General features: G+C 47.6%; 1 protein-coding gene across 3 annotated transcripts in view; it reads left to right on the top strand.

Annotated features, from left to right (window-relative positions):
* Positions 1–8,554: 8,554 nt before the first annotated feature.
* The window catches only part of CKB (creatine kinase B), a 14,352-nt gene continuing 14,266 nt past the window's right edge, over positions 8,555–8,640 (top strand). Inside the window, exon 1 of one of the 3 annotated variants that reach the window (XM_019550773.1) lies at positions 8,555–8,617. The gene's annotated coding sequence lies outside the window, so the exon portion shown is untranslated. Of the gene's footprint in view, positions 8,637–8,640 lie in introns of all 3 variants that reach the window. The other 2 variants (XM_019550771.1, XM_019550772.1) reach the window with 2 other exon arrangements.

Genomic DNA, 8,640 nt, shown 5'->3' with positions numbered 1-8,640 from the left:
CTACTTAATGTCAATTAACCCTAGCTTCTGGCTGGTGACATTTTGGTGTATGATGTGTATGTCAGAACTTGGACCATTCCTCATTGCCCCATTCCTTGCTTTAAAAAGTAACCAGCGCACCCACGTATTCCCCAGGGGGTTTGCATTGGTCTCTGAAACCATACAAACAGTTAATGCTCCAAGTGCTGTGCACGTGCTATTGTTGCATGTTCTTCATGTTACAGAACTCGTTTCAAAGCATCCCTTCGCACCCCTGGAGAAACCTGAGTTAAAACAAGGTGCATGTAGGGGAGGGAAAGCTAGTTAGATGCTAAGATTTTATGCCTCCCTCAGAGGCACTGGGTGTTGGGTACAGCCCAGGCTGCGGACTTGGGGCTGTGCGAATACACCTGCTGGGACCAAAGTCTCCCTGCTCAGGATCAGCCCGACTGCCACACCTGGCGTCAGAAAGGGATTTTACGCCAGGGTCCGACTGGGAGGGACTGCGGGCTTTGCCTTCCTCTGTGACATCTCTCGAGCGTACACCGACAGCATTTCACAGAAGCCGCCACGGCCGCCCTGCTTTCCCCGTGGCAGGCCAGGGCCCTCGGCCCGTGTCGTGTCAGGCTCTGGGCTTCTTCCGGTTTCAGGCATGGGCTAGACCCAGCCCCACTTCTCCCGGGCTCCTCGGGTCGGGTGGGGGATGCTCGGACCCTCCTCAAAGCGACCCAGGCTTGGGAAAGCCGTGGCTTGGGCAGCACTACCCCGGGCCACCCCACGCGGCATCTCGCGCCCGCCCCCGGGGCCCCCGGACACCCCCGCCCCGAGGCTCCCGGCGGCCCGAGGGAGGCAGCAGCGCCCCGTTACCTGCAGGCCCGCTCCAGCCCCGCACGTGGAGCCTCCCCGGCTTCCGCGCCGCCGGTCGCAGCCTGTGACGCAACGGGGCGGAGCCTCCCTCGCCCCGCCCACAAGCGCCGCTCCGGGCTCTGTGCCGGGCGCGCGGGGAAGCACGTGCGCCGGGGCTCGTCGCTGCTTTTGGGCGAAGCTGAAACCGGTGGTTCTCAGCCTTGCCTTTGTACCAATTGATTAATTAACCCCCCAACCCCTTGTCTTTGTACCAGGACCCATCTGTAACCATCAATGGCCAGCGCTGACCCACTGAGCCCTTTCCCCAGGGGGGCCCCTTGCAGCTACAGCTCTGCCCGCCTGCCAGGAAAACCACATTTTTTCTGCTTTATTTAAAAGGAGAATCCATTTTTTAAAGCTTGTTCTTGACCTTTTCATATATTCTTGCAACCCACAGGTTGAGGGACGCTGGTTTAAGCCCACCTCCCAAGCGCAACGGCGCCTTTCCTAGTCGAGCAGCGCTGAGGGACTTCCTCAGCTTCGTGGCTGGGGGGTCATCTACCCGCTCCTTTCTAGTCGTCAGGGCACAGGTGTTAACCCCGTCTCTTCTCTTTAATAGCCTGATGTCTTTGTTCTGCCCTGCTGCAGTCTGTGCCCTGTAGTCTGGAGCTCCCGTGTCACAGCCCTCATGGCAGTGAAGGGCTGTTGGCTTTTCCTTCAGTCTTAAACAGACTAATCTGGCTCCTGGCCTCTGAGTAAAGCTTCTAGTTTATTCTTAACTGAGAATAATGTGTGCTGTTTTCTAGGTGCTGTTGCAGCTCAGCATCTGCACCCTGTTTTCTGAATCCTAGCTCCTTCCATGCTTGTTCAAATGCAGATCTAACGGGTTGTCTCTTTTCAGTCCCTGATCCTGGATTGCACAGTAATTAGCAGTGGTGCTGAGGGCCAGGGGCCAGCTACGTGCCCACGTTCAGTGCTGTTTGGCTTGTAAGGGCAAAACTGCCCCGGGTGCAGCAGGGGGAATGTAGCCAGGACGAGGAGAAACTTTTTGACTCTGAGGGTGGTCAAGCATTGAAACGGGCTGCCTAGGCAGGCATCTCCATCCCTGGAAGTTTTCAAGAGCAGGTTGGACAGACACTCGGCTGGGATGGTTTAGTCAGGGGCAAACAAGCCCTGCACAGCGAGTTGGATTAGACCAGTGGTTCTCAAACTTTTTTTGTACCAGGACCCATCTGTAAACATCGATAGCCGGTCCTGACCCACTGCCCCTCTCTCCCAACCCCAGTGTGTGGGGCAGGGTGGAGTGTGTGGGGGACATGGAGGACCCCAAGCAGTCCCTTGCAGCTGGAGCTCTGCCAGCCTGCAAGGGAAAAGCCACAGCTTCCCATGGTTTTCTCCTTTAAAGGAGAATCTATTTTTAAAGTTTGTTGATCCATTTTTAAAGTTTGTTCACGACCCTTACATATATTCTTGTGACCCACTTTTGGATCATGACCCACAGGTTAAGAAACACTGGAGCAGACGACCTCATAAAGTCCCTTCCAGCCCTATCTTCCTATAATGCTATAATATTAGCTGCTCAGTCCATGGGCAGATCTAGGATTTTGAAAAGGGGGGTGCAGATGGCAAGGTACACCGGCAAATGTAACACAATGCATATGCTTCTCCAGTTAAAAATAATCAAGAAGCTTTACTCATATGTGAGGAGCCAGGGACTGGATTATCCAGTTTAGAGCTAATAAAGCTTCACTGGGATGAGTTAAAACCAACTGCAAGGCTGTGAAATAGGAGCTTCAACTGGGGTACTGTGTCCAGTTGTGGGCACCCTACTTCAGGTGAAACATGGATAAATTGGAAAGAATCCAGAGAAACCAACTCTGATTAGAGGTCGAAAAACATATCATATGAAGAAAGGTTGGAAGACTGGAATTATTTTGTCTGGAGAAGAGAAGGACAAAGTTGGAATTTGGTAGCAGTCTTTAAATACTAAAACCATAGTTACAAAAAGGATGGTGATCACATATTCTCTGTCTCTGGAAGGGATGGTATAAGAAGTTATGATGCTATATTACAAAAATGGGAATCTAGGCTGGGTATCTAGGCTTAGTTAGAAAGTTCTTCCTGTGGGTTGTTAAACTTGGTAACAATCTAGAGAAACTGCAGAATTCCCCTTGTGGAAGTTTTTAAGAATAGGTTAAACAAATCCTTGACTGGGATCAGTGGTGATGTGTAGGAGGTGCATGGGGGTGCACATGCATCCCCTGAGAGTGCTGGTGCATCACCTGTCAGGCTGCACACCCTGTTTAGGGGACAGGCAGGAGCGCTGGTCCCCCCCTGCCGTGAGTGCTGGCTGGGGAGCAGGGCTGCCAGCGAAAGCAGCTGCAGGACTGCTGGAAGTGGTGTGTCTGCTTTTTGGTGAGTGAGATTGGCCATGCGGGATCTCCCCCCACCCCTGGGTCAGCACAATCAGCTGCGGGGAACCCCCCACGCACCTCCCCTGATTCAAGAGGCACCGGTCACCCATGGCTGGGATGGTTGAGAGAGGAATGTACCTGCCCTGAACAGGGGGTTTGACTAGATCCCTGTTTCTCAACCTGTGGATCATAACCCAAAATTGGGTCACAAGAATATATGAAAGGGTCCTGAACAAACTTTAAAATGGATTCTCCTTTAAAGGAGAAAAACATGGGAAACGGTGGCTTTTCTCTAGCAGGGTGGTGGAGTTCCAGCTGCAAGGGGCTGCTTAGGGCCCTCTGTGGCCCACCCTGACCCCCTGCCCCACACACTGGGGGTCTGGGGCCTGGAGGTGGGGGGCACTGGGTCAGGACTGGCCATCAATGTTTACGAATGAGTCCTGGTCTAAAAAGTTTGAGAACCACTGCCCTAGATGAGCTTCTGAGGTACTATCTACTCCTGGTTGTCTGTGATTCTAAGTATTCAGGAGAGCAGGCAGGATTCATGAGTTCATGCATAAATGGTTACTATAGAGCAGAATCAAGTTCTAGAAAAGTCTGCTAAGATCAACTGGCCGCTGCTATTGTAGACCATAGAAAAACAGAAATCGATTCAGAGGCAGTGTTATAAAGGCCAAGGGTGATCAACTTCACCCATCACTTAGTCCCATGTGAAGGGCTTAAGGCAGTGATGGTCAACCTATGGCCCAAAGGCCTGTCGAGCTCCCAAAGTGACAGGATTCAGCCCATTTCACAGGGGATCAGCAAGTAGCTTGGCCCAACCTGTCCCCTTTCCTTCCCTGCCTTGCACTGTGTTGCTGATCTCCCCACTCCACCAGGCTAGAGCTACACTCTCTTCTGTTCTCCCTCCCCTCCATCCCTCTCTCTTCTGACACTGGCAGCCATCTCCCTTCCCCAGCCCTACTGGAGGCAAGCAGCAGGGCTGCTGTGTTAAAAGGATGAGCTCCAGTGACTTCTAAGGAGTTTGTAGAACCAGAGATAAGCCTGCAACTTTGGGGAATTTCTCTATAGAGAGGACAATGTAAAGGAATAGAGCCTACCTTATCTTCTGCTTTTAAAAGAGATGAAGCCCCTTGCATGGGAACAGCACACACAAAAAGAGGGCACTTGAGCCATCTTGGATGTGTGGACAGGATTCTTGCCTATTTTAACAAGGCAGATAAATCCTCAACATTTTACTGAGATATGCCTTCAGAACATCAAACATGTCTTCAGAAATCCAATTCCCAGCCAATGCAAACTTTGATAGAAAGTCTGCCTGGAAGAGAATGCATGAGCATTACCTCAATCATCCTTCTGTGGAAATGAATGAACCTTGCTATTACTGGCAGTGGGAACAGGATCAGTAGCTAGTGTTTACCTAATGAGATCCCTGCACCCAACCACCCTACAAACACAACTGTTTTGGATCCCTCAGGCTGTTCTGCATGCAGCATATGCAGTTTCTAAGATTTCTGGTTTTTACATTATGCCATCATCTGTGTAGTTAGATTTTTGCTTCACAGCCATGACTGAACTGTGTCTGGCTAGCACCTAGCATACAGCCTAACCCTGTTGCATCAGTGCATCCTAGGACAAGGATGCTGTTCAAACAACAGAGAGCCTAATTGTGCAAATGGCCCCCTCAGTTACCTTTAACTTCAGCAGGAGCTGTGAGTACTCAGCTTCAGACTGGAAGTCCTCAGCTCTTTTCAAGGATGAGCCCCAAATGACAAGACCTTGAATAAACCTTGCCCTGTCCATAAACACGTCAAATGTGATACACAGTCAAGTACATGTAAGTGATTAAATTAATTTTATTTTCCACTTGGGAAGTCAAACAAATGCCAACAGAGCCAAACATTCCACTCCGTTGATCCATGTGAATTTGGCATATTTTCAAAGTGCTATTTAGTGACAATTTATCACCCTGAATTGCCAGTTCAGATATTGGATACCTTTCTCTTGGGGTGATAGCTAATCTACCTTCCCTTATTGATTCCTCTATTCTGGGCATTTTTCTGAATTCTCAAGGAAATGTTTATCCTCTAATTCTCCAATATCACCTTATGTTCACCTGGATAATTTCAGAAGACGTGTTCACTAAGTAACACCCATCTCCTCTTGCGTTCATATGCTGCACAACATTGATAATTAAGACTCTTGGGAAGTTAACTGAATGGCTCATGACTGACTTCCCTTAAACTCCCTACCATGGAAGCTCAACATGAAAATCTCAGAGGTAATTACCATACTTCCATCCTAGGCTGTATTACTGCAACCTGCCATTAAAGTCAGTATGCATCAAGACATTAATTACTGCATGACATAATGCATATAATGCTGCCACTATCACCACTGTGTAAGCAGTAGGTGCTTATCTGAAGAAATATCACTTCTCATCTGATGAACTGGATAAAACAGTCAGATAGTGTTGACATACTGTACTTAAGTCTACCGCACAAGATTTATAATTAAGCCACTGGGGAAGTTTGGGTGGATTGATGTAACAGAAAGAGCATGAATCCAATTTAAGAACAAGCTCTTCACAAGTCTCAAAAACTCTACCTGAACACAACTTAGAGAAGTCAGATAATGCCCATTTTTGCTATATTCATCTGCAAGAAGTTTGTGGATAGAATGAGAACATCTGATAACTATTCCTTAAACACGTACATTGTACTTATTTTGATTAATAAATAGATTTCTCTCGCCCCCCTCCAACATCCATTGTGTTTGCCTTTCTTGTTCATATGAGACCTCTTCAGGGCAGAGGATTATGTCTTCCTGTGAATGTGAACAGTGCCCAGCAATATGAGGGCACTACTGGAACATGACAGTAACATGGATATGCCTTGTTCTGGAAGGAAAGTGTATCTAATGATTGTAACAGTCATTTACAGTCACTAACAGTTGGAGTCAGGGCTTTTGGTTTTTCCAGTGACCTCTAGTTAATCTATAAATAAAATGATTAAAATAGCAAATAGTTCCTTGCTTCACTGCCTGTTGGGTGATCATTTTAAAAGTAAGAAGAATAATGGGACTTGTAAATGATGGTGTTTCCCATATTGGAGTGGAAACAGAAGGATAAACCAAACAATAGGAGATGGAATGAAAAGGTTACAAAATGCATGTTGAAAATGGAAGATGCAGTGAGCACTGATGTCATAAAGATCACAGGATTGTATCTGTGAATAAGCTAGAAGTGACCTTTGCAACATATTGGATGCCCAGTAGGATGTGTAAAGCTAGAACTCACTCACAGCTGGAGCTGCTGCAAGAGGAGCAGGGGCCTGCTAAATATCTTTCAGTGTACCCTGTAACACAATACTTTGGGGGAAAAATAGAGGCTACAGAAATACAAACTGCATATACAGGTGTATTGTTATTAATATTAAGATAGCCCCCCATATATGCTATGTTCTTTGCACCAAACAATCCAGGCTCTGAATTGCACATAAATTGGGGACATAAGCTTTGCAAAAAATCATAGGAAATGTTATTCCAGAGAACATCCATGATAACTACATGCATTATTTTAAGGTCTCTGAGTCAGATTCTATGCTTACTGACATTCATTTGACACTAGTTTAATTTAATGGCATTAGTCTTGCTTAATACTAGTATAATTGAGATTAAAATAATACAGTGAAACTTTGAAGGAGATTTCATGCCATTAAATTATAAATGAAATGATCTGAATGTTAGATTTGGGGGTATCGAATCTTTGCTTCTGGAAATAAGGAGCCTCAATAATTTCACCTAGAGCCCTGTGTACTAAGGACCTCTGCCTATTACAGCTGGAATAAACTGGACAGTAGCTAAACATAATACGTTTTTATTCTTTGTAGCCTGTTTTTATTTCATAATCATTTGCTATAGTCATTCATGGTTTATTCAAAAGACTTTTTTAATTGTGACACTTTGAATCCCTCTTCTCTGAATGACGGCAGCAATGGGAGGTAGGGGAAGGAATTTGGACATTCTTTACTTATATAAAACCCCTCTCCTCTGCACCTCTATTCAAATAAATAAATGTACTATGACCTGTTCCACTCAGATAAATGTAGGATTTACTGCAATAACCATACTGTGGAGAGAAATCTAAACACGATTTAAGTTTGAAATAAGGCTATTATGATCACTAACTATTTTTCCCTTTATATACCAAGGAATCTTCAGTCACTTCTAATTCTGGGCCAAGTCCTGCTTTTAATAACTCATATAGTCCTATGAAACTCTATAGTACCATTCTCACCAGGCAAGAGCTTCCCCTTCAATTTCTACTTTCAGCTAGATATTGACAATAAAAAGCTCTTTACCATTTTAGCCACCCTCCAACGCAGCTTTGCTCTCTTTTTTTTGTTTGTTTGCCCCTCCTGCGACAAGAGACCGCTGTCCTTTATTCAACAAGCCTGGCTTCATTCAAACAAATTCACTGTCTGAATTACCCAAAGAACCTTGTCTGCCTAATTCGCTATCTGAGCTTTTCTCAGAAGCTCAGAGTCAGTGCTGGAGGCAAAACCTGGAGCTAAGCAGTACATCCACTGCCTTTAGGAACAGTTTCCAGCAAGTGCTCTCAGAGGCGATAAATCACTGGCCCGACACTCAGGTCGGGCTGCCCCTACTCCTACAAAACCCTTTTTTTATTCCAGCGGATTCTTAGTCCTTGTTCAATGCTTCGGTGTCTGAATGAACATAAGAATTGCCATTGACCGAATCAGACCTTAGGTCCATCTTGCCCGGTTTCCTATGCTCTGGTTTCTCCTCAGATCGCATAAATCTTTCACCTTTTACTAAAGATTTCCAGAGAGGGGGACAGTCATGAGCCTTAGCCCTGTGCAACACGGGCAGAGAGCTGATGCTGATGGGGAGAGTGAACTGGGTGTTTGCCCCCCACCATTCCTCTCTCGCTCCCAGCCTCCGGGTCTAGGAAACTGAGATTCAGAGGCCGGGTCCCTCCCTCCAAGCATGCGTCCAAGCACCTGCCGGGAGCATGGCACTTGTGCAAGGCGCTCTCCAGTCCTGGCAAAGGGCTGGGAATGAAAGGTGTGAGCCCGCAGCGAGCACCAGCAGGGCATCCCGCCGCTCCTGCCTTCACACGGAACACGGCCAGCCCCGGCTCGGACCCCCGGCACCTCGGGCCAAGCCGAAGGCAAGCAACAATGGCTCTCTCCCCCGACCCAGCCCGCTCGCCCCGCCCCCTTACGCTCCGCCAATGGAATGAATGGAATATAAATACCCGCCAATGGGGAGCCGGCTCCGGCGGGCTATAAAGGAGGCGAGCGTCGGGGAAACGCACTTGCTCCCAGCCGGCGCGGACGTGCGAGAGCAGCCCGGTCCGTGCGGCGGAGGCGGGAGG

This window comes from Crocodylus porosus, unplaced genomic scaffold (genome assembly GCF_001723895.1).
Source record: "Crocodylus porosus isolate Cpor-Errol unplaced genomic scaffold, CroPor_comp1, whole genome shotgun sequence".
NCBI lineage: Eukaryota > Metazoa > Chordata > Crocodylia > Crocodylidae > Crocodylus > Crocodylus porosus.
The sequence above is the reverse complement of the archived record's forward strand: the minus strand, read 5'-3'. Positions and strand labels throughout refer to the sequence as shown.